Raw genomic sequence first — 25,900 nt, 5'->3', positions numbered from 1 at the left:
TATCACCTGCCTAAATATGCTAAGGTACTATGAATCTAGTACTTAGTTAACAACAGGGCATCCCTTTTGATGTTGCTTTTGTTTTGTTTTCTTTTGTTTCATTTTGTTTTAGCAGTGACAGTGGATTTATGCTGAGCCATCTGTACTAGCTTTCCAACCTCCTTGTGACCAAGGGCCTGGATTTCTAAGATGGATGGCAAGGGTTGGAGTGAAATTGGTGTCTATGGAATAGAAATTCTCTGAGTGATGATAATCAACCAATATTAATTTCAAACCTACCACCTGGATTGCTAGGCAAGCTCTAGACATCTGTACCAACAGGTCCAGATCTTAAAGTGAGCTTTTTCTAGTGTATAGTGTGCAGAATTCTTGTAACCACTAAAAGTCAGTGGGGTAGCTTCATTTTTCTGAATCTACAGATGTTTAAAAACAAAACTGAAGTGTTGCTGTGGATACAGGAGAAGAACAGGAGAATTTTGTCTGCTGCCCTGGGGATGTGGGAGGTCATGTGTATATTGTATAATAACTGGCTTTATGGAGTTAAACTGCAGGAATGTGTTTGTTTTTATGTATAACCACTGAAAATAGAAAATATTAGATATGCTGAAGAGACAGCGTATCAAGTGAAACATTTTCCTACAGGTAAGGTTTGTTACAAATGAGTTAGTGACACTAGCCTAGCTCCCTATCAATTTAAAAAAACTTCTTGAATTATTGAGAACTGTCAGAAGTAACAACAATAATAATTTAAAAATCAAATACAACAAAGGCTTAAGAACTTTGTCTGGATACTGGTATCTTTGTGAATGATTCCAGTCAGTATCATCCAAATTCAGCTTTAAAGTGAGAAAAGCACCATTGGAAAAAAGGGAAAACAGAAACAGGCCATTTATCTGACAATGGACTCACATAATTGCTAATTTTATAAAAAACAGAATCATCCTACTGATCTGTTTCTGTAATATAGTGTTTGATATGATGTAACACTGGTCCCATTACATTGGCTACAGTTTGCAATCTCAAGTTTCCCATTGGACTGGAGTTAGAGACTTATATTAAAAGTATTTTTTTCCTCTTTCTTTCTCCCTTTGACATAAACCAAAAAAATAAAAAATAGGGTAAATTTTAATTCAAGAATTCCCCCTCCAACTTCAAAGGAACTGTCAAACACCCTTAAACACTTCTTTCCAACCCTGCAGTTATGGTAACACTTATTATTACGGAACTCCCTTAATGTGTACTGTCTACATTTTTTCCTAATAGAGTTATGATTGTTTTGGTAGTTACGACCCAAGTGGTTTCATACCTTTGCACTCCAGGGGTTTGCCGTCATACCTTAATAGTGGTTTTATGTCACCAAATGGAGGAAATGCCTCATTTTCTGACCCCTGTTCCATGGTTTCAAAGTGGGAATGTAAATATGTTTACATACTGTGGGCATGATTTTTTTCAGGAGGTACTCATATCAAAAGCACAACTTTAAACCTTTAATGTTTAGATTCTGCTATGCTGTGGTATTTTGCATTGTGGTGTTGTAGACATGCCACTAGGGATCAAAGAGTAATTCTGCAGAAAGCCCATTTCATTTAGCAAAGCAGGCATGTGCCAGCCATCTGTTGTATCTGCTGATAGAAAACAGCAGTAAGTTTCTCAAACTTTTGCCAGAAGGAAAAAAGGCCTTTATTGCTTAGAGGAGATGAGTTACAAGGTACCTTGTAAGCCACATCTGGTTCGATGGCAATTTACATGGCATATATGTAAACTCTGCTATGTCTTCCTTTCACGGTGGTGTAAAAGCATGTAAACAAACCCTCCGCTGGCACCCTCCCTATTTATTCCTGATTCTAAATGGCTTGCACAAATAAAATCTTTGAAATTGTTGTGGTGAAGCAGAAAGGTATGATATCCAATAAAGCATTTTGTTTTGGATCGAACTGATTTAACTTAATTGTCCCTGATGAATAAGATGGGTGTGGTTAGGGAAAAACTTTGAGGACTTAGTTCAGCGAAAATATCCCTTATCCTGTTGCCGGACCTCTGGAGGAGGCCTTGTCAGTTCAGGGATTCTTTTACTGCAGTAATTTAGCCAATTCCGTAAAGTTACATGTGAGTAACTTGCTTACATTCCTATAGAACCTTGGTGGATGGCAAGTTGTTCTCCCGTGCAGCCTTTCTCTCCGACTCAAGCACTTAATCAACAAATACAGAGCTAGGTGCAGAGCATACAAAGAGAAATAAACCCAGTACCTGCCCTCTAGGAGCTTGTACTCTAGAAAACAAATATTAATCTCACTCATCCAAATGAGGTTAGGAAGTACAGGATTGGCTGGAGGGCCAAAGGAAGCCACTCTTCTTCCTGCCAGGGGAAGGAAGGGAGCCGGGGCCACTTCGCTGAGCTCACTGAGCAGGTGATGTTTGAATTAATCCCAAAGGATGAGTCCCATCAACAAGGGAGGAAAATGCCTTCCCAGGGGAGATCTCAGGCTGTCCTAATGCTTAGAGGTCTTAGAGGGGAAAACATATTCTAGGTGATCCTAAGGGGCTTTGTATCTCATCTGAAAAGTAATGGAAGCCCAGTGAAGGGAGGTCAGGGCCAAATAATGGAGAGAGAGTCTCGGGGAAGAGAAGTAGAAGATAGAAACAACTCAGGGAAGTTTCTCTCTTCTTGGCTATGGATAGAGTAGACGCAACATCTTGCAAATTTGTATTGAGTAAATTGTTGAGTGTGTGTTGGGTCGGCAACAGTTTTTCCACAACCCTCATTTAGCTCTTCTTTCTTAATAAACTTTCAAAAGAGTTGCAATGATTAGTCTCACCTCTCAGCTCCAGGATGGGGTGTGTGTGTGTGTGTGTGTGTGCGCGCATGTGTGAGATTAGAGCCTGGAACTATAAAAAAATTATTTTTGTGTGTACATAGAACTAAAACTAATTTCATTTTTTAATGGAGTCTAGAACTTTGAACATAACATAAAAGGGAGCTTAAATAAGGAAAATAATATGTTAATTGGAAAAAGAATTGACTTAGCATCTATTCTCAACTTCTACACTACCTTTTTAAGTACCAGGAAAAGTACAAGAGAAGTATAGAAATTAAAGTTGGCAAGTGATCCTTAAGTTTACAAAATGAGAAGCTGAACACTGGAAACGGATTTATTTAAAATAAGCCTGCATCTTCAAATATTTGATTTCCTTTTAAAACTTACTATTAGCACAAACTCTAAAGTCACAGGACAATTACTGTCCTTCCCTGTTTTTCTCAGCTAGACATATGGATGTCTGTCCTTCTGAACTGTACATTTTTTCTTCTTTTTGGATTTTTTAGATGAATGTGATGAAAGAATCTTGGAAATTGTTAGGCATCTTTTGAAACCCATTCACCTGAATAAAATCTCACAGGGCAGCTGTGTGTTGTAGGTCTGGGACAAAGGGACAGTGGCAGGAGGGTAAGTTCCTAAGCTGGCAGCATGAGAAAGGAGATGAATGTAGTTTGCTTAGCTGCCCTGGGCCAGAACACAAATCATGCCCTGGGGGTAAAACATGATTAAGAACTAGTTCTCTGCTCTTGAGAAAATTAGAAGCTAACTGGAGAGACAGATATATAAGCATATCCTCTTAACGATTCCTGCAAAGTGATGTTGTGGAAGTACTGAAGTACTCCCAGGGGATGATGTGGGCATAGAGGAGAAGTAACTCCAGAGCTGAGTCTCACTATTGAGTTAGCCAAGCAAAAATGTGGAAGAGGGGATGGTTTTTAGGGAAAGGAAACAGCTTGAGGCAAGGCATAAAGACCAGAAATAGAGTTTTCTGGGGGAACTGGTACTTTGGTGTGGTTGGAGTGTCCAGTACCAGGTAGGAAGTGGAGAGGTAATCAGGGCTATCTTCTAGAGGGGTTTGTCCATCATGTGAAGGCATCTGGGACTTTAGTCTATAAGCAGTGGCAGGTCAGATAATGAAAAATTAGAAAGCAGTGGAAAATGGGGTTGGAGATACATGTTTAGATTATCCCGTCACAGAGTGGAGGGTAGTTTTGAGGGTAGCTCAACTGTGAGGAGAGAAATCTGGGATTGAGAGGAGATCAGGGTTGAAGAGGAGGAAAAAACAGGTTGGAGAAATATTTAGAAGATAAAAATCTGAAAATCTTGGTGCCAGGAATAAGGAGTGCCTCATTTCCTCTGCTCTGGTTCACTGACTTGGCAATAGCCCTGTTAGCTATCCTGTCTCCCAACCCCAAGCTCACCTTTCCTGCCTCAGGGCCTTTGCACGTGAAGTTTCCTCTGCCTAGAATGCACTCCCTTCAGATTTCTGCAGGGCTTGCTCCCTGGCTTCCCCTATGTCTCTGATTAAATGTCACTCCTCTGAGAGGCTTCCCCTGACTCCCCTCTCTAATAAAACAGCCACCATTCCTTCCATCACTCTGAGTCTCCTACTCTACTGTATATTTCTTCATGGCTCTTAGAATAATGGTAATACTTGATTATAATAGGTTTTAATTGATTAACTCATCCATTCAATGTAAGGACAAGGGCTTGGTCCTGTTCATCATATATCTCCAGGTCCTGGAACAGCTCCTGGCACATAGTAGGCAGCTGATAATTATTTGTTGACTGAATGAATAAGCGTGGTAGGTCTCATTATGATTCCCATTGGACAGATAAGGCAACTGAGGCACAGAGGACCAGGGTCACACAACTAGTAAGTGTCAGAGCTGGGATTTAAACCTGGGCAGCCAGGATCCAGAGCCCTTGCTCTGACAAGTGCGAAATAAATGTATGAACACAGAGCTTCTAGTTTTAGGTTTAATGCACCTAGTTTGGGCTGGGGGTTTAATGCACCTAGTTTGGGCTGGGGGAGTAGAGGAAGGCTTCACCGAGGAGACATGTAACAGTGGAACTGGAGCTCAAAGGATGTTCGTGAAGTTGTTTAATGAGCTGAGATGGGAGGAAGGCACAGGGAGAAAGGCTATCACAAGCAGGGGCAACAGAGTTGTGAAAGTGCACTCTGGGAAATGTTAATGAGGCTGGGACTTGGTGTGTGGAAAGGAGAACACTGGGGGCTGGGGGTAGGGGAGAGATGATGACATGAGGCTGGACATGTGGTCAGGGCCAGATGGAGAAACACTGTGGAAAGGTCACTTAACCCATTTGGGCCCCAACACTTTTATGTATAAGAAAAGCAATTTGGATTATCTCTAAACTTTCAAATTCTAAAATGTTATGATTCTATCTCTGAACTAAAACATCTGCAGTCATTTAACATTAATAGTAATATATTTCTACAAATGCACGATCTGTCTTCAGATTTTCAGAAATCGAAGCATAAAGATTCTCTTCTCCAAAATTGTATTATTTGTTGCCAAATTTTAAAAGATTCACCTCCGAATACCCTTTGTCTATCCTATTACTGTCATTAGTTACATGGTATATACTCTGGGCCAGGCACTCTTCTGAGTGCTTTACAGATCACCTCTCAGTGAATCTTCATAGTAACCTGAGACAGGCATTTCTTATTCCCAATTTGTAGACCAGGAAACAAGAGAAGAAGGAAATTAAGTTACTTGCCCAAGATCACATAGGTAAGAACACTTACCTATTTATATACACTACATATTTATATATTTCAGAGACTTTCCTCAGATCTGCTCTGACAACTTTTGGAATATCTTCTCATTCCAAAAAACAACAATTCAAAGAACATTTTTCAGTGCTTACTATGTCCTTGGTCCTAAGAATACGAGTTTTAACTGATCTAACTGGCTTCAGGAAGTCACCAGCTGGAGAGAAGACTGTGGCATCATTAAGGCAATCATAGTAACTGTGATATTATGTATGTATATGGGAACCCAACCAAAGGGGCAAGTGGGAGCTGAAATCCAGCCCACACCTCACTTCTCAAGTTTGGATACAGAGCTGCCTCTGTCCAGAGGGGGAACTTCCACCTAATTTGTAGAGAGACTTCATATAGGTCATAATGCCCTAAGAAAGATGCTATGGGAATATAAAGCTGAGGATTTTGCTCCTGATTAGGTAAATTTGCAATTACTTACCTGCTGGAGAAGACATCACCAAGGAGGTAACAGCAGACCTGAGTCGTGAAAGATGTTTAGTAGGCAGAGTGGCCAAGGCAGGTGGGGTTGAGGTGAGCACTTTAAGTATAATGAATAACCCATAGGGAAGTACATATAACTGAGAATCATTGGTGTAATTGGAAAATGACAATTATTTAGAACAGTAGGTTTTATGGAACAGAACTGAGGAATATGGGTCTAAGAAATAAGTTTGGGAAAGATTATGACAACTTAGGTATGCCACAGTTGACTTTGTCTTATAGATAATTAGAGTCATTGAATGCTTAAAAGTAGATAATAATGTTGTATCTGAATTCACAGAATTAGCTGGTCTTTGCAAGGGAAAAAGTAAGAGTAAATGAAACAGAGTTACTACAGGAGCAATAGAAGGGACAAGTTAGCACTTCAGAGTATAAATGTAAGGTAGGACTCTCTAAATGTAAGCCTATTGACTGGTAAAGTCCAGGGATATTCAACAGTTCTGTCTATGAGTGGTAACTTTGGTGACAGATGGAGGTAGATGATGGGATGCTTGACTAAGGACAAGGAGCCAATTAGGAAATTATCTGAGATACCACGAAAGGTGAGGAGCACCTGAACTAAGGCAGGCAGTGGAGAGGGAGGGAAAGTGCAATCAACAGGACTTATTGAGCATAGGTGTTAATGGAAATGAGGGAATAGAGGATGGCTCTGAGACTGTTGGATGGATAATGATGTCGTAACTAAGAAATCAATTACTACAGCAAAGGCAGAACAGTTTGGGCTGCAAACACCCGGGGATCCATTTGGAAATTCCTGGATACATATTTCCTACTGAACATTCAGATTGCAAAGTGTAGTAGACAATTGAAAAAAAATTGACTCTGAAGCTAAGACATGAAGTAGAGAATAGAAACATTGATTTTGAAGAGTGAATCCTCCTTCTCCTTCTCATCCTCCCTATCACCCTTCCTTCTTCTGACCTCCACTCAGTAAATATTTATTCAGGTCCTATCTAATACCAAAGCTTAGGTTGAACACGAACAAGACTAATGTAAATTGGATATGATGCTTGCCCTCAAAGGGATCACAATCTAATGTGGAAACAGATATTACCCATCTAACAATACAATATTAAACGTATTATAATTGCAGTATGAACAAGGTGCAATGAAAGTACTGAGAAAGGAGCGTTAACTCAGCTGGGGGAGGAGTGCATTATCTGCATAGGCTTCCTGGTGTTCTTCAGAGCATACCCTGAGACTGTCAAACTAAGATACTAACAAGTGGAACAACTTTTGCTCTGCTTAACTTCATGGCTTTTATGTATTTGAGATAATTGGGCCTAATATAGTCTGTCTTCCACTTGCCATTAATTCTTTGGAGATGAATATGACAAATGTCACTATACCACCAGGTGACAGAGCAAGTCAGCTCTTCCACATGAAACATCTGGAACAACCCTTGAGGAAACTTGTTTGTGGGAGCTGAAGACAGGCCCAAATAAACGTATATTTTAGGGCTTATTAGGATGCTTGTTTCCAAGGGCTATTTCAGTATCAATAATGGATGCACCACTGGGAGAATTCACATCTGAAGCCAAGTCCAGGTAGGAAATCTCCTACTTTATTTTTTTATTTTTTTATTTTTTAGATGGAGTCTCGCTCTGTTGCCCAAGCTGGGATGCAATGGCGCTGTCTCAGCTCAGTGCAACCTCTGTCTCCTGGGTTCAAGCGATTCTTTCACTTCAGCCTCCTGAGTAGCTGGGTTTACAGGAGCCACCATGCGCAGCTAATTTTTGTATTTTTAGTAGAGACAGGGTTTCAGCATGTTGACCAGGCTGGTCTTGAACTCCTGACCTCAGTAATTAGTCCACCTTGGCCTCCCAAAGTGCTGGGATTACAGGCATGAGCCACTGTGCCAGGCCAGGACATCTCCTACTTTAGACAATAACCAGATGGATCCCAATAGACATGTAGAATTACTTTGATTCCTGCATGTTTGAAGCACGTTGAAGCAATCAATATTTTTATTCGCAGTTAGAACTCAATTAGGATTTGAGGTTGTATTTATATTGCTGTCACTTACAGCAGTAACCAGCAGATGGCAATGTAAAAGTTACTTTATGGAATTTTTCATCTCAACATTTTTTTTTAAGCCCGCAGGTGCTCTCTGTATAACAGAAGCCCATTTGTGATCTTTATCTCACTCATTTCAATAGACCATTACTATATTCAGTAGGTTGGAAAATAAAGTTTCCCAAATTTATTGCCACTGATACACTTAAAACTCATCAAAAGTTAGAACTTACCCTCATTAAAAATGTGAATGATTCATTACATACTGATTACATATTCTTTTTCTTTTAAGTAATTGCTTAAATTTAGGCAGAAATCAAGTTTTGAGTTATCTCTCCATGTTCATCCAATTTCTTCTTTGCCTTCTCTGGCTGTATCTTTAGAAGACATAGAAGAGCAGAATTGGAAGAGATTCCAGAGCTCATCTAACTCAGTGAGCTCAATCTTTCTCCAAAGTATCAATGAATTGTGGTCTCTCAGCCTCTAGTTGAACATGCCCAGTGGCAGGGAGCTCATTAAGGTGGGCTTTAAAAAATATTTTTGGGATGGGCGCAATGGCTCATGCCTATAATCCCAACACTTTGGGAAGCCGAGACAGGTGGATCACCTGAGGTCAAGAGTTCAAGACCAGCCTGGACAACATGGTGAAACCCCATCTCTACTAAAAATACAAAAATTAGCCAGGCGTGGTAGCGAGCACCTGTAATCCCAGCTACTTGGGAGACTGAGGCAGGATAATCATGTGAAACTAGGGGGCAGAGGTTGCAATGAGCCGAGGCACATCACTGCATTCCAGCCTGGGTAACAAGAGTGAAACTCCATCTCAAAAAAAATAATAATAATATATATATGTGTGTGTGTGTGTGTGTGTGTATGTGTGTGTGTGTGTGTGTTAAATCACATGAGTTAAATATATATGTTAAATCACATGAGTTAACTAATCATGAGTTATATAATCATATATATGTGTATATATATGATTCTGTTAATCTTAGAAAGTTGTTTTTGTAATGAGTCCAAATCTGTCTTCCCAGTATAACTTGAATATCCCTGGACTCTACCAGTCTGTGGGCTTACTTTTGGAGATTCCTACCTTGCATTTGTACTCTGAAGTGCTGACCTGTCCTTATTGCTCGTGTAGGAGTTCTGTTTCATTTACTCATACTTTTTCCCTTGCAAAGACCAGCTAATTCTGTGAGTCCTTGGAAGAGTTCCACACACACCATCCTGAATGGAGATATCCTGACCCATGGTGCCACTGGTGAGAAGTCTGCTTCTCAGATCTGAGTGCAATCTGTCCATCCTTCTTAAGCTGTAAACACGCAAGGGTCAAGCTGGCCTGTATTCTCTATAGGACTTATGGCCTCAGAACAGCTTGGTGTCCTGTGCAGAAATGGAGAAGAGTCTACCCCTTTCCTTCATTTGGCATTGAACTTTGTCACTTGTTACCTAAAGCAGTGCAATGGTTTAGGTGTAGTTTGTCCCTGCAAAAACCCCTCTTGAAGTTTAATTGCCAGTGTGGTGGTGTTGGGAGGTGGGGCCCGGTGGGAGGTGTTTGGGTCATGGGGGCAGATCCCTCATGAATCTATTGGTACCAGCGTCACAGTAGTGGGTGAGTGCTTGCTCTTGTGAGACTGGATTAGTTTCCATGAAAGTGGGTTCTTAGAAAGTGGGTCAAGCGTTCTCAGCTACACCCTGGTGCACTAGTCCAAGCCCCCACAAAATCCCTCATTTCCCTTAGTCGGCACGTACCCGCTTGCTTTCTGCTTCTCCGCCATGTTGTGACACAACACAAGGCCTTCACCAGAAGTCAAGCAGATGCTAGTGCCATGCTCTTGGACTTTCCAGCTACCACAATCAGGAGCTAAATAAACTCTTTTAAAATTACCCAGCCTATTCTGTTATAGCAACACAAAACAGACCAATACAGGCAACATGGCTTAATACCCTGATCCCAGTGAAATACACCAATGTTAATTTTCTTCAGCCCATGTCCCTGTAGAAATCAGGCCTGGTCCTTAGGGCTAGGCCTTAGAATCTTTTAGTACAAATGTGTACCTCTAACTTCCTTCCCCCTTATTTCCTAGGCAACTGCATAAACAAACTCCCCATTAGTGGGTCCTTGGCATCTCATGCATGCCAGTGGGTGCCACAGACTACCAGAGACACAGCTGAACCCAAAATCCCAATTGGAGCTCTACCTCTATTATCCTGGTCACATCAGCAATTCCTGGTCTTGGTCCTCTCCTTGTCCTCTGGAGTCACTGGAGTATGTTTTAACCCCTTTCTTATTTGAAATCAGACCATAGGCATTTGAGACCACTCCCATCCCCTTCAAACCATCTTTTCTTTATGATAAACACCCCCAATTTCTTCAGCTACTTCATATATTCAGCTTTGCGTTTCTTACGCCCTGACTCCTAAATACTTATCAAAAGTATAAAATTGTCACAGATGGACTTTACTGGTCTTTTACTCTTTATGCTCTAATGAGAAAAGAGTTGATCGCTAGAATGAGAAATTTACTTACTTACAGAATGTTAAAATCATATTTTGGTCTGTAAACCTTGTATTATGAACCAAACAAGAAGAAGGGGTGGTGGGGTGGAAGGAGGAGGAGTAGCAGAAGAAAATAGAGGAAAATGGTTAATGCTTATTAGGTATTGCTCATGTGCCAGTCATTGTGCTTATCACTTTTTATCATTATCTAATTTAATTCTCACAGCCCTATGAGATAAGCACTACTGATATTCTCATTTTACAAAAATGACAACTTGATCACAAAAAGGTTAAATAACTTGCCTGAGGTCACACAGCTAGTAGGCAGTAGAGCCGAGGTGTACACTCAGGTAGTCTGACTGCAGAATCCATGATGAATTGCAATTTGAGCTCTTTGAAATCAGAATATTTCTGAATCTTCATCTGTATTATTTAGACATTCTGTTGTGTACATATGAAGGGTATCCTGCTGTGTGCTGTGGAGGGTGAGTTTAAATAAAGACCCTGACCAAGAAGAGTTTATACTTTTAGAGGAAGTTAAAATAGAGTGACTTTAGTAAGTATTGGTTGCACTTGCTTGAAATTGTCTTTTTTAATAGGTCAAAATGCTTGAATTTTATGTGATTTAACCTAATAATAAGAACCGGCGTATATTGGACATTTACTGTCTGTCAGCTACTCTTCTAAGGTAATTTACATGGATTATCTCATTTATCACTGGGACCAATTCTATGAACTAAAGGCACTCATTTTTTTGGTGGTGGGGTGGAGTCTTGCTGTGTCACCCAGGCTGGATTACAGTGGCATGAACATGGCTTACTGCAGCCTCAACCTCCTGGGCTCAAGCGATCCTTCCACCTCAGCCTCCCAGGTAGCTGGGACTACAGGTATGCACCACCATGCCCAGTTTTTAAAAACTTTTGTGTAGAGACAGGGTGCCACCAAGTCACCTGGGCTTGAAGCTACTATTTTTATTTCCATTAAACATGTGAGAAGTTAGAGCCACAAGGAAATTAAGCAACTTTCCCAAGGTCACACCTTAGTCACCTGCAGAGCTTGGGTTTGAACTCTAGCACTCAAATGCCAAGATACATGTACATACGTGTATATTATTTTACCTCTGTATTACACAGGGGTAGGCCTACCTGTCCACTCAAATCAATTTTTAAAAACGTAGTTTCATTTATAGAGTCCTATATATATCAAATCATCATATCCAAGATCTAGTTCAGAAGCCAAATAGAGCAAAATCCAGACTGGCTGAATATTTTTGATTCCCAAAGTTTGAACATTTATCTGGTTTCTCAGTTATCTGCAGGCTTGAGTTTAGAGTTTATTGCATGTCCAATATTGTCTAGAATTTGAGGAAGCATTCACTCATAAACTGAGAGATGAAGTGTAAATTGGTACAGCTCTCCTGAATTGAAGTAAGACGTTGTTCTATTATTCTGCTAACAGTAATGATACCTTTCATGTACTTAATCATTTAAAACATGCTTTTGGCCACACACGGTGGCTCATGCCTGTAATCCCAGCACTTTGGGAGGCCAAGGCAGGCGGATCACAAGGTCAGGAGATCAAGACCATCCTGGCTAACATGGTGAAACCCTGTCTCTACTAAAAATGCAAAAAATTAGCCAGGCGGGGTGGCAGGCACCTGTAGTCCCAGCTACTCGGGAGGCCGAGGCAGGAGAATGGTGTGAACCCAGGAAGCAGAGCTTGCAGTAAGCAGAGATGGCACCACTGCACTCCAGCCTGGGCAACTGAGTGAGACTCCGTCTCAAAAAAAAAAAAAAAAAAAAAAGCTTTCATTTATTTTATCTCGTTAAGTTCATTCAGTCCTCCTAAAAACAGGAAAAATCATACATTACTGAAACTTTAGATAACTAAATATGAGGAATAACTGATAATTTACAGTAAGTGGCCTTTAGCCAAAAGTAAAATAATTGAAACCTGATCTTTAATATTTGTGCATTTTTCTATAATGCACAAAAGATTTGTGTGTTTGTGATTTAGAGAAAGGCTTTTGCCTTTCAATAGAAATATATAAGGGCCCAGTCAATAAATACTATTCGAATTATAAGGAAACATTTTGAGTGGAAAATATAAGTGGATTTCCATTTCATTACATAGTAAGCATAGACATACTTACCCATCATCTATTTTTGTACTCGATATTTTAGATATTTTTTGCCATCCATTCTTTCAGAAACTCTGTATATTCAAGGCTTTTCTCAAATGGTATTTACTTGGTTGTAGATAGTTGTCCACCCAATATGAAACACTGCAAGCTAAGAGATGTGATTGAAACTACCCTTTTGGGTAGGACAGAGGGCCAGGACTAGGGCACAGCAAGCAAGGCACTCAGGGTGCTTGTATGAGCCTAGGAATGAGTGCCTCCATAAATTCACACCTGGGGACCTTGCCTGCCTAGTCCAAGGCCCTGAACTGAACATACTGGCAAAACATCACATGTGATGTTAATTTTATGTGTCAACTTGACTGGGCCTTGGGATGCCCAATTTGGTCACATACATTATTCTGTGTGTGTCTTTGAGGGAGTTTCTGTTTCTGGATGAGGTTAACATTTGAATCCATAGACTGAATAAAGTAGATTGCCCTCCCCTAATGTGGGTGGGCCTCCAACAATCAGTTGAAGGCCTGAGTAGAACTAAAAGGCTGCCCCTCCTGTGGGGAGAGAACTCCTCCTGTTTGACTGCCTTCCAGCTGAAACACTGACTTTTAAGGACCATCAGACTGGAACTACACCATGGGCTTTCCTGGGACTCCAGCTTGCCAAATGAAGATCATGAGACTTGTCAGCCTCCATAATTATGTGAGCCTATTTCCTTATAAGAAATCTCTGTATATAACTCCTATTGGTTCTGTTTCTCTGGAGAACTTTGACCAGTATACCATGTATTCTGTCTTAACTGCCCACCAGTGAGAGAAGTTACTATCAAAGAGAAGCAAAAGGCAGCACAGGTTAAATCTTGATCAACTAAACTCTTAAGGGCCTCAGTTTCTTCAAGTACTAAAGGAAATAATTAAATTACTCGTTACAATGGCAGCAAAATGCAGTTGCATAATGTGTACAAAATTCTTGACACATGGTAGACAATGAAAAAGTAGGGTCTTTTCTTCCCTTTGTAATAATGAGCTGTTAGTGCTAGGTGAAAGTCATTCGGTCAAATGAATGACTTTGGTCAAAGAAAGCTGGTCTGCCTGATCCCAAGCTGGGGGATATGCTGGCAAGATGCCCAAATGCCCCTCTAAGTGAATGGTGTCCCACTCTCTGGACTCAAGAGTGTCACACTGAGCTGACCTCAGGAGACCTGTCCCAGACCAGCTCCCACACCAGCTATCTGAGTCCTCAGACAAGTATTTCACTTTTGTCCTCATTGGTAAATTATAGGGTTTTTTTTTTTTTCCAGTTCTAAAATGTCTGTGATTTATGATTGGTCACTATCATTTCTGCATTGTTCTTAGTTTTGCATTTGAATTTAAATCACAGTAAGAAAAATAGACAATACAATTACTTGTAACAAAAATAGAGCAAATTTTGAGAGAATTAACTTTTCAAAATACTGTTTGCCAGATTAATGTTAATAAAATTTCTTAAATTCATTTTAGGCAGTTTTTGTCTGGTTTCTCTATTAGCTTGATTTCAGTGTCTTCAGTTTGACTAATAAACAGACTTTAGGAGTTATACTCTGAGGCCGGTAGACAGAATTAATTACTAATTACTACTACTGTATTACTAGTGCTTATACTGTAAGACCTCCTCAAATGGTAGCTTCTTTCTAGATATTCATGACATTTATTCCTGGCTTGGCTCTTTACAAACAACTGAGAAATTGACTCTGAGATTTAGTCTCTCTATTACAAATTGAGGTTTTTATATTGCTAGTTGTCTTTGTAGTAATTATAACTTGCAAAACATTTTACTCATCAAGAACATAAACTGGACTTCATTAAAGTTTGTAGTACTTAATTTCCTGGATATAACTATTTCTTTATATGAATCCTGACTGAGTTTTAAGTTCATTACATTTTTCCATCATAAATTAGCACACCCTTAAAAATATTTGGAAAATACCGAAAAGGAGAAAGAAGAATGGGAAAAGAGCATTCATATATCGTTAATTCGCCTAAGAAGATTTGTGTCCTTTTTGTTTGTTTTTTGCTTAAGGGCAGTAGGGTGGTTTCCCATGTTATTACATACTCTGTAAACATGGTTTTTTTAAGTGGCTACACAATATTTTGTGGTATTTTATTATTTCGTTTTTGTAGAGATGGGATCTCACTATGTTGCCCAAGCTAGTCTTGAACTCCTGGGCTCAAGTGATCCTTCCACCTCAGCCTCCCAAAGCGCTGGCATTACAGGTGTGAGCCACCATGCCTGGCCCTATTCTGTGGTTTATTTAAACATTCTATTTAAATTTTACATATATATATATGTATATATATTTTACTATTACAATTAACACTGTGAGGAACAACTTGATGCATAAAACTTTTTCTGTTTTAGGATGTCTGCCATAAGACTGAGTTCCAGAAGTGGAATTTCTGAGTCAAATTGCCAATTATTCTATGGGCTCTTGGCACATACATTATTGCTGAATGGCTCGTAATGACTACTCCATACTTCCAGCAGAATTATTCAAGAATCTCTTTTTCAGTATGCTTTTGTTGCTTTTTAAAAATCCTCCAAATGAAGCTTTCCAAGTAGTAATAATAATTGCTGATTTGTGCCTACATTTTTGTTCAGTTAGGACGAGTTTTTCTTAGTGGGAATTTTATACTGTAGGGGGCAGTGGGGGATCAGTAAGTGGTAGGTGAGTGATCCTCCTCCCTTTTCATCAGGGCTGTTAAGATCCCTCAAGTTTAGAGGCTTTGCATGGGGATGACTATAATTGTGAACACAGGACCCATCAGATGGATACTACATTATAAATTGTACTTCTAGCCTACAAATACAAAACTAGTAGGTAATTCCTAAAAAATAAACCAAGTAATTCCTTTTGAACATAATAAGGAAGCATATTTTCTACTACTTTTAAATGAAGGAGTAAAATATTTTTATGAGTTTCTTTGTATGCTTCATATACATGTACACATGCGTTTATTCATAAATATTTTAAAATGACAGAGTTTGGAACATTTATTTTTGTAGAAATGCTTTAAAATTCTTTTTTAATATTAAGCAATTTATTCTCCCAATGCTCAGAGGTGTTATTTCCTCAATTTTCTTAAGGACAAAATAGAGTGGGATTAACAAGTGGATCAACGTCAAAACAAAGAGTTATTGTCATTACTGGCTGGAAAATAGGACTTTTTAAGAGAAAGAATGTGTATACTACATTGTATAAAAATGAGGAAACTGAGCTAACAAATACATTCTTATGGGTGCTTGTAAAAGAAAAGGCAAATTAACTTGCTAATCAGTGCTCCCAGAGCTGTATATCAAAGTGGAAGAAGAGGAAAGAGTAGATACAGGAGAGTCTTTGGAGAAAGTACCCAGGCAGCCAAAGAGCTGGCTTCACTTGAACCAGCAGTCTTGATATCTGAGTAAATACTCTGTTTCAGGCTTTGAAGTGTCTGTTAACTTCTGCTAAATTTGCTCTCTATGCAATAAAACAGTTCAAGGTGGCGGGTAGGGGAGAAGGGGAGCCTGGTAGTCATACACAAATTATTGTTTATAGACTGCTGGCCCCTCTGCTGCAGAGCATCTTCTGTAGCCACTTCAAAGGCAGGAGCATCACGTGGCTTATTTGAGCAAAATCTGCTGCGGTGAACATGCGGCAAACAGGAGGGAAATGGGCAGATCTGATGGAGGGAAATGGGCAGATCTGATGGAGGGAAATCATTCTGAACCATTCCCATTGGCTCACTCTAAGTAATCTCATAAATTGGCTATCAAAAGATGTCTATACATTTTGAAAACATCAGGAATTGATAAAGGCAAAGATATGTCTCCAAAGAGATGTATGCACCAAATTTCTAGGTTTGCATGTGTTTCCAAGAAGATTGCTTATTAGATCTTAGGTCACTGAGAGCACAGAACAATTATGCTGGGACTTTAAGACCTAAGTCTATTTTGAGCTCATCAATTCTCTACCTAGGTATGTACGCAGAATGAGCTATATTCTCTTCCCAAATGCTCAGGACTCTATATTAATATAATCTTAGAAGAAATTGCTAAGGGCTTCCTTAGAATTCTGCACTTTTAGAAGGGAGGGAATATTAAAGATTAGTTCAACCACCTCACTTTTCAGATGAGGAAACCAACGACTAGAAATGATGACCGACTTCTCAGAAGGAGTTAGCAACAGAGCTAGCTAAAGGGCACATGTTTTTTGACAACCAGGGCAGAGTTTTTCACTGTACTTCAGTCTTAGGATACAATATCACCATATCACACTCCTATAAAATGTGCAGAGAAAAAGTTGCCTACAGTTTTTCTCTGGAATGGAGTATGGGGAAGGCCATTGATCTGTTTTTGTGTTGTCCAGCACACACACACACACACACACACACACACAGACTTTAATGTTCAATTCTGAGGCAGTAGCTGAGAGGGCTAGTTGCAGGCTTACTTGGTGACTCAGTTCTGGCCATGATCCATTTTGCCCAGCACAGTGCCCAGGACATGGTAGGTATTGAACAATAGCAAAATGGAAGTAGTTTGTGTGGGGGCCATATGGTATCATGGAAAGCATGCTGAGCCAGTCCTGACTGGTTGGGCTTTGGAAATGTAAATTAACCTACCTGGTCCTCCACTTCCCCATATGATCTCTTAGAATTTTTCCAGCTCTAAAGTAGTATAAGTGTTGTGATCTGCTATTTTCCCTTAGAAGGGCTTTGTGAAGACTGGCCTGTTTACAAAGCTCTCTGAGATTCCTTATTATGGACATTCCAACAGCATCAAAAGGAAATACAGATACAGATTTTTCAAACAGAGTTGAAAAGTGTTTAACAGTCAGATAATATATATGTTTAAAAAAGTACTATTTTTACATGACTTTGAAAAATTGGCCTGACCCTATGTTAACCTATTTCTAAAAGTCTGTGTCCATAAATTGACTTACTTTATCCACTGCCTCTGGAGCAGGAAAGACATTATGCTAGCACAACATGTACTAACCCTGATGTGCTGTTGTCCTTCTTTTAATTTGTTTTATAACTTTGGCTCCTTCTTGGAGATGAGTTCTTTTCACCAGAATCTGCCAATCCTAGAATTACAACTCCTCTCTTCCTCACTTCTTCCATTTAGTAAACATGTTTTTCCTCTATGATACTATAACATTTTGAATTTTAATTTCCTCTAATCATATCACACAAGTGATATGATACAATCAAAGAAAATTAAGGGAAAACACCAAAGACAGAAGTACATAAAAGACAATGCTAAGGTAATTATAAAAATGGCAACAGAAAGAGTTCTGTGGAAAGATTTACTCTCTGGGCAGGAGATAATTTAGAAATAAATGTTGAGGAAGGACTTGATTTTTTGAAACAAAGTGATTTTGGAGGGATCAGGAAAAGTAACATAGACTAGTATGAATCAATGATAAGACCTGGGAGTGGGAAAAGTAGGAAAAAGAAGTAGGCAATGTGAGCACCTTCATATTTGTATACATTTTGTATACATTTCTATACATTTTGAAAACATCAGGAATTGATAAAGGCAAAGATATGTCTCTATCATATCTTTTGTCAAAGTCACTAACAAGAGTATCTAATAGATTGGTTTCTGAGACTAACCTGAATAAAATACCACGCAATGTGTCCACCAGGCTGATACAGGTTTTTGCTTTGGGTGTGGCTCTTAAGTCTATTGTTTAGCCATCCCCTAGAATGGTAGAGGCTAGATTTCCCATTTTGTAACTATGGAGGTAGATATCTCTGTTGTTTCCTGTCCTCCCTTTTGAGCAAAGACATCAATTTAATATGGCATGGCTTGCATCTTGTGACTCTATGTTGGTATCTAGGTTGTTCATTTAGCCATTAATAAAGCCATGAAAACAAATATTGATACTGACTGGTGTATAATTCTCAGAGCTGTTCTTTTTTTTTTTTTTTTTTTTTTTTTAAGGTGAATAAAAGAGGCCCAGTTTTCAGAGCTCTTAGTGTCCATACATCCACACAAATCATGAATCAGATTACATCAGCCTTGCTGATTTGGATACCTCGAGTTTTTTTCTATTGATCTGTTTCTTTCTTTCTTTTTTTTTTTTTTTAAGTTCTGGGATACATGTGCAGAATGTGCAGGTTTGTTACATAGGTATATGTGTGCCATGGTGGTTTGCTGCACCTATGAACCTGTCATCTAGGTTTTAAGTCCCACATGCATTAGGTGTTTCTCCTAATGTTCTCCCTCCCCTTGCCCTCCACCACTGACAGGCCCCAGTGTCTGTTGTTCCCCTCCCTGTGTCCTTGTGTTCTCATTGTTCAACTGCCATTTATGAATGAGAACATGCGTTGTTTGGGTTTCTGTTCCTGTGTTAGTTTGCTAAGAATGATGGATTCCAGCTTCATCCATGTCCCTGCAAAGGACATGATCTCATTCTTTTTTATGGCTGCATAGCATTCTATGGTGTATACATGCCACATTTTCTTTATCCAGTCTATCATTGATGGGCATTTGAGTTGGCTACAAGTCTTTGCTATTGTAAACAGTGCTGCAATAAACACACGTGTGTGTGTGTGTCTTTATAATAGAATGATTTATTATACTTTGGATATATACCCAGTAATGGGATTGCTGGGTCAAATGGTATTTCTGGTTCTAGATCCTTGAGAAATTGCCGCACTGTCTTCCACAATGGTTGAACTAATTTACACTCCTACCAACAGTGTAAAAGCATTCCTATTTCTCCACATCCTCACCAGCATCTGTTGTTTCTAGACTTTTTAATGATTGCCATTCTAACTGGCATGAGATAGTATCTCCTTGTGGTTTTGATTTGCATTTCTCTAATGATCAGTGATAATGAGCTTATTTTTATGTATTTGTTGGCCGCACTTATGTCTTCTTTTGAGAAGTGTCTGTTCATATCCTTTGCCCACTTTTTGATGGGATTGTTTGTTTCTTGTAAATTTGTTTAAGTTCCTTGTAGATTCTGGATATTAGACCTTTGTCAGTTGGGTAGATTGCAAACATTTTCTCCCATTCTGTAGGTCGCTTGTTCATTCTGATGATAGATTCTTTTGCTGTGCAGAAGCTCTTTAGTTTATTTAGATCCCATTTGTCAATTTTGGCTTTTGTTGAAATTGCTTTTGGTGTTTTAGTCATGAAGTCTTTGCCCATGCCTATGTCCTGAATGGTATGCTTAGGTTTTCTTCCAGGGTTTTTATGATTTTGGGTTTTACATTTAAGTATTTAATCCATCTTGAATTAAGTTTTGAAAAATATGGAATGTTTCACGAATTTGCGTGTCATCCTGGCACAGGGGCCTTGCTAACCTTCTCTGTATCATTTCAATTTTAGTATATGTGCTGCCGAAGTGAGCAAAATCTGTTTCTTTTCTTTTCTTCTTTATGTAGCCTATTTCCTTCTATTACAACTGGAGTCCGAATAAGCTCACTGATATTTTCTTTAGTTATACTGAAGATATTCAAAAACCTGATCTCTTTCCCCTTTGCTGTTACTGGTCTTTGATCATCCTTTTTTTGTGTGCAAGACATTTGAAATTACCTTTACAAAATAAACTGGACTATTGAAAATAGACTGATAGATCGTTATCATCTCTGCCTCTAGGAATTATAATCAAATAGAGGAGATATGGGGCCAAATATCATATTTTTAATACAAATGAGTACAACGAATGCATTGTGAGTCAGTATTTCTAATTTGAAAGCTACTAACATAGTTACAAGAGGAAAAGTTCTCTATAGTGGCAGTAGAGCCACAAGGATTGCTTGAGCATGCTATTTTGAACTAGAGAATCTAGAGACCTACAAATTTGCTCAGACCTGGCTTTGGCAACTTTCAAATATGCTCCAAAATAAAGAAAAATTCAAGCTGGGCACTATGGCTCACACCTGTAATCCTAGTAGTTTGGGAGACCCGAGGCAGGAGGATTGCTTTAGCCTAGGAGTTCAAGGCCAGCCTAGGCAACATAGTAAGACCCTGCCTCTACCAAGAAACAAAACAAAAAAAATACAAAAATTAGCCTGATGTGGTGGCATGCACCTGTAGTCCCAGCTACTGCAGAGGTTGAGGTGGGAGGATGGATTGAGCCCAGGAGATGGAGGCTGCAGTGAGTCAAAATTGCACCACTGCATTTTAGCCCAGGTGACAGAGAAAGACCTTGTTAAAAAAAAAGAAGAAGAAGAAGAAGAAGGAGGAGGAGGAGGAGGAGGAGAATCCATGATAACAGGTAACAAAATTGACTAAGGTGATGATAGAGTGGGGAATGGGAGGGAAGTTAGTAATAGTTATTGAGAAGGAAGAAGCCAAGACACAAAAATAACTCCTTTGATGTGTGCCCTCTTCATTTATTGCATTTGGCTTTACATATTCATCTCTCTTTAAAGATCTCATGTTTAGTACAAAAAGATGGGACTAATCTTTCCTTGGATATCTTTTATTCTGTCATTAAGTGCTCCTTCAATTCACACTTCTTTGTTGCCCCCTTAGATAGATCAGAAAATTCTGTTGGTTTTGTTTTTTTCATGCTTACTGCCCTTCCTCCCAAAGTGAAGGCAATCTAGCTACGCTAAACACCCACCTTTCTAATTTGCTAATAATGCAATTTCACTTAATGAGAAAGAGAAAGCAAATATAAACCCTAGATAATGTGATTAATGACATAATGGCTTCCCAGGCATTTGGGATCTTCACATGAGAGCATGTCTTTGCTAAATGAATATATTTTCACTTATATTTTAACAATGATTTGTCGGAAAAGTCTTTCTTTTTCCCCCGATATATTTTTCAAAGCACACAAGCCTTGCGATTAGGTTAAAAAGTTACTGTCTTTGATTAAATTGCTTTCCGCAAATGACTGTTTATTGGATCTGGGAGAAATATTTGTCCTTTCAGACTTTCCAAAAATCCTGCCCTTTAGGTACTACACCCACGCTTAGGGGTTTGAAGAGTTCAAGGCTGACAGTAGCTGTGAAAAGTTTCATAGTCTTTTAAGAAAGTTTAGCGACTATGTTTGGGAAAGAGATATGTATATTATGCAGAACTGTTAGCTAATGCAGAGATTGTAACATATGGAATTCATAAAGGTCCAATTACAGAACCATCACTGTTTGCCATGGTTTTAACTTATGTAAGTTATTGATTATACTTTCATGAGATCATAATCAAAAGGTTATTCTTTGGTAATGGTGTGTTAGAAGAGCTTTATCCTGAACTTCAAAGCCATCCTCTGAGCCTCAAGAACAAAGGCTTAGAAGTTTGAACCGGGGCCAGAATCAGTCTGTATGAGTTAACGATGTTCCAGACCATCCAGGAGCCGAATCCACCTATCCACGTGTGGGAACTCTCATCACATCAGATCAACAGTCATCACTAAAAGATGACAGTTGATTCAACTTTAATGTGTCTATGTGTGTGTATGTATATTTTTAATGAATCAACTTGACTAACTATAGTGTCTGCTCTCATTTGTCATATAATCATTTATTTTGACTGTAAAATACTGTCATATGCTGTGCTTTCAGAAGAGAGTGATTACCATTAAATAGGTATGCATCTAGGAACAGGAATTGCAAGTACTCAAAATTTGCAGAAAACAACTCTTAGAAGTTGAAAAGCTAAGGTGTAACTTAATATAGGTAAAAAGCAATGAAGGAGGGTTCAGGTGTGTCCTAATATTCTGACATGTGTTAAGCAGGCAAAAAACAAACAAAAAAAACAGACTGTGAGTTTGGCTAACGTTACAAATGGCAGATCTGCTGCCCCTCTTTTACTCTTAACATCCTTACATAAATTATTACACCAAAGCAGCAAAATGCCATCATGTGTAATCAGACAGAGCGATCTTTACTCTCTCTCACAGCGGCTCCTGCAAACCTATCACTAGGCTACTTTCTCTCTGGGTCTTTGGATATGCTCAGGCAGATCCCGGGATTTCTGTAGTCAGCCTGAGATAATAAAATGTCCTCTGATTACTTTAGTGCTAAGATTATTCTCATGGCAGTAATTAAAATCTCCTGTGTGGTAGTTAAAATTCTGACCTTTATTTAAAGTTAAGATTCTCCTCTCCCTTAGCTGCAGCGTGGTTGTTTGCAACATGGTAGACCCTTCTCAGTAGGGTCTAGTTCCTCCAGGAGCGGGATCATAGACAAGAGAGATCAGAGGTAAGAGGCAGACAGGAGTCGACGTCACCTACAGAGTTTCCTCTGGCCCCAGATGATGTTTAAAACTGATCTTGTTATTATGGGCGCTTTCCTGGGTTCCTCCTCTGGGATTTCCAGACAGCTTTGCGTGGGTTAAGGCGTTGCTTCCCCTTGAGCTGCATGCTCGTAACCATGGTACCCATCTGCTCTGGTACAGTCACACTGGCCTCTTCGCTATTTTCATGAATGTGCCAGGTACGCTGCTACCTGAAGGACTTGGCACTAAGCATTCCCTCTGCTCTTCCCCCAGATATCTGCATAGCTTGCCCTCTCACTTGATTCCAGTCTCTAGTAAAACATCCCAGCCCAGCAGTCTTCTGAGTCTGTCCTCTCTGAAACAGCAATCCCCTACCATGTATATATATGTTCTGGGATACACGTGCAGAACTTGCAGGTTTGTTACATAGGTATACACGTGCCATGGTGATTTGCTGCACCCATCAACCCGTCGTCTACATTAGATTTCTCCTAATGCTATCCCTCCTCTAGCCCCCCACCCCACAACAAGCCCCAGTGTGTGATGTTCCCCTCCCTGTGTTCTCGTTGTTCAACTCCCACTTATAAGTGAGAACATGTGGTGTTTGGTTTCCTGTTCCTGTGTTAGTTTGCTGAGAATGATGGTTTCCAGCTTCATCCATGTTCCTGCAAAGGACATGAACTCATTCTTTTTTATAGCTGTATAGTATTCCATGGTGTATATGTGCCACATTTTATTCTCTATCATCTTTCTCTACTGAAGTCTTCCACATAGTGCCTGTCATTACTTGATATATTATATGTTCATTTAAATATTTATTTAAAAATTATGTGTCTCCTCTTCTTTATCACATCAGAAGTAGGCTCCATGAGGGCCAAGGGTTTTTACTTCTTTTGTTGACTGCTGCATCCCCAGTGCCTAGAGCAGAACCTGGCACGTGGTGTAAACTCAGTAACTATTTACTGGGTGAATGAATGAAAGAAGGCATGAACATGGAAAGATCAGCCAGATATAATGATTTGCTCTTCTGTGTGTATCTCAATTTGGAAAAGATTTTGTTCTTAATTGATTGGAAATAATTCACTTTTAAACCTTTGATCAGAGCTATTGGTTGAAATGGATTCCTAGGGTAAAAGGCAAGACTTATGAAAATCAAACTTACTTTTGGAAATATAAACACAGTAGAATTTAATCACAATACCATTTCACCTAGTCTGTGATTTCTCCTTATTCAAACTGTAATACAGGAAATTGGTTATATAGGATACAATATTGAATTTAATTTAAACAGAAGCAGATACTCTTATTAGCTAAGTTCAGGCAAATAGCATTATTATCAGAGATTCTCAAAGGTAGGGAATAAGACTTCTTCTGTAGTTTCGCCTTGTATAATACTGGGAAATACATGGAGATTTCCTTGTATAATACTGGGAATAATATATGTAATGTATAATATATATTATATATGGAATATATACACAATATATAAAATACTTGTCTTGCATAATTCTGGAAAATACATGGAGATTTCCTCTCCATGTATTTCTTTTTTTCATTCCTTCAAATTTGTATTAAAGAAACTAGGTTTTTGCCCCATAGAGTTTTCCATAGTCTGGATTTTACTGATTACATCTTTATGGTGTAGTTTAACTTGTTTCTCTACCCTTTAAATTTCCTGCAAATTAATAATTTGATAAGACATTTCTAATTTATTTTAAAGTTAAAGAAATAAGATAATTCCAACTTTGCCTGTATGTGCTAACTTGAACTAGAAAAGGAAGGTTGTTTGGGACTATTTTTACCGTCCCTTCTTTCATTCTGAACCTTACTCCCTATACCCACAATGCATTACAGAGACCCTCCCTTGATCACACCCCTCCAGCTCCCATCACCCAGGAATCTCCAAGCTGCTTTTTCCTATGGGTATTGCCACTGTCTAGGGACTCCTGCTACCACACTGCACCAATAAGGGACTTTATATTGATCCTGTGTATACTAACTAGCATTTGTTGACTGCTTACAATGTGCCAACATTTGCACCTACTTTACATGCATTATTTGATCCTCACAACAGCACTGCAAAGTAGCCACTGGTTTCCTTGGGTTCCTCAAGCTTGCCAGAGTCCTCCCAGAGCTTATGCAACTGATCTTTCCTCTGCTTAAAAAGCTGCCCCTCCTTCACCTGTTTAAAATCTGCTCACTGAGCAGATCTCAGTTCTGCCATCCTTTCTCAAGCAAGCTGTTCCTGACCCCCAAGTTAAGCCAAAGTACACATTCTCAAAGAACCCCGTGTACTTCTCTGAAGCCCTTTATCACAGTCTTAATTTTTTACTTACTTGATTAATGATCAGCTCCCTTCCAGCCTGCAAGCTCCATAAGGACAAATACTAGGTCTGTTTTGACTCAGCTTGGCATCTCAGGCACACATAATGCCTTACGCCTGGCACATGCCATACATATGTGTTGAATGAATGTGAGGCTAAGCCTGTATGCAAGGCCAGCTAGTAAATAGTAGAGTTAGAATTCAAGCCAAGCTGGTCTCACTCTAGCCCAGATTTCACCCACATTCTCCGCAGGCTCGTGGCCATTGTTATTTGGACTGTTGACTTTCTCCCTTCAAGAGTCAGCTCTGGACCAACTTAGTCTCCCTTGTTGACTCCTTTTCCCATTTCTCGCTGACTGCTGACTGGGACCCAATGCCTTGGCAGAAATTTCGTGACTTGAATGGACATGGTAAAAAGTGACTAACTTAACCCAATGTTCGCATTCATTTTTTAGAAACAGTTTTTGAGCCACAAAAAATAGATTAGTCACTGTGGATTCAAATAAGAAGAGAAAAATTCCCTTCCAATGAGGAGAGTTTAATTGGGATAGGGGCCAAGGAGAAGAGACAAGAAAATAGATTTTTACTATAAGTACAATAGTAAGGATGAAGAAAAGGGGACA

At 39.3% G+C, this 25,900-nt stretch overlaps 1 protein-coding gene and 1 non-coding gene across 2 annotated transcripts in view; one reads left to right on the top strand and one right to left on the bottom strand.

Annotated features, from left to right (window-relative positions):
* Positions 1 to 25,900, top strand: part of WIF1 (WNT inhibitory factor 1) — a 71,663-nt gene that overhangs the window by 6,311 nt on the left and 39,452 nt on the right. The window lies entirely within an intron of this gene.
* LOC116269117 lies at positions 20,031 to 20,137 on the bottom strand. The gene has a single exon (XR_004176422.1). It is a non-coding gene; the product is annotated as a U6 spliceosomal RNA (small nuclear RNA).

This window comes from Papio anubis, chromosome 9 (genome assembly GCF_008728515.1).
Source record: "Papio anubis isolate 15944 chromosome 9, Panubis1.0, whole genome shotgun sequence".
NCBI lineage: Eukaryota > Metazoa > Chordata > Mammalia > Primates > Cercopithecidae > Papio > Papio anubis.
The sequence above is the reverse complement of the archived record's forward strand: the minus strand, read 5'-3'. Positions and strand labels throughout refer to the sequence as shown.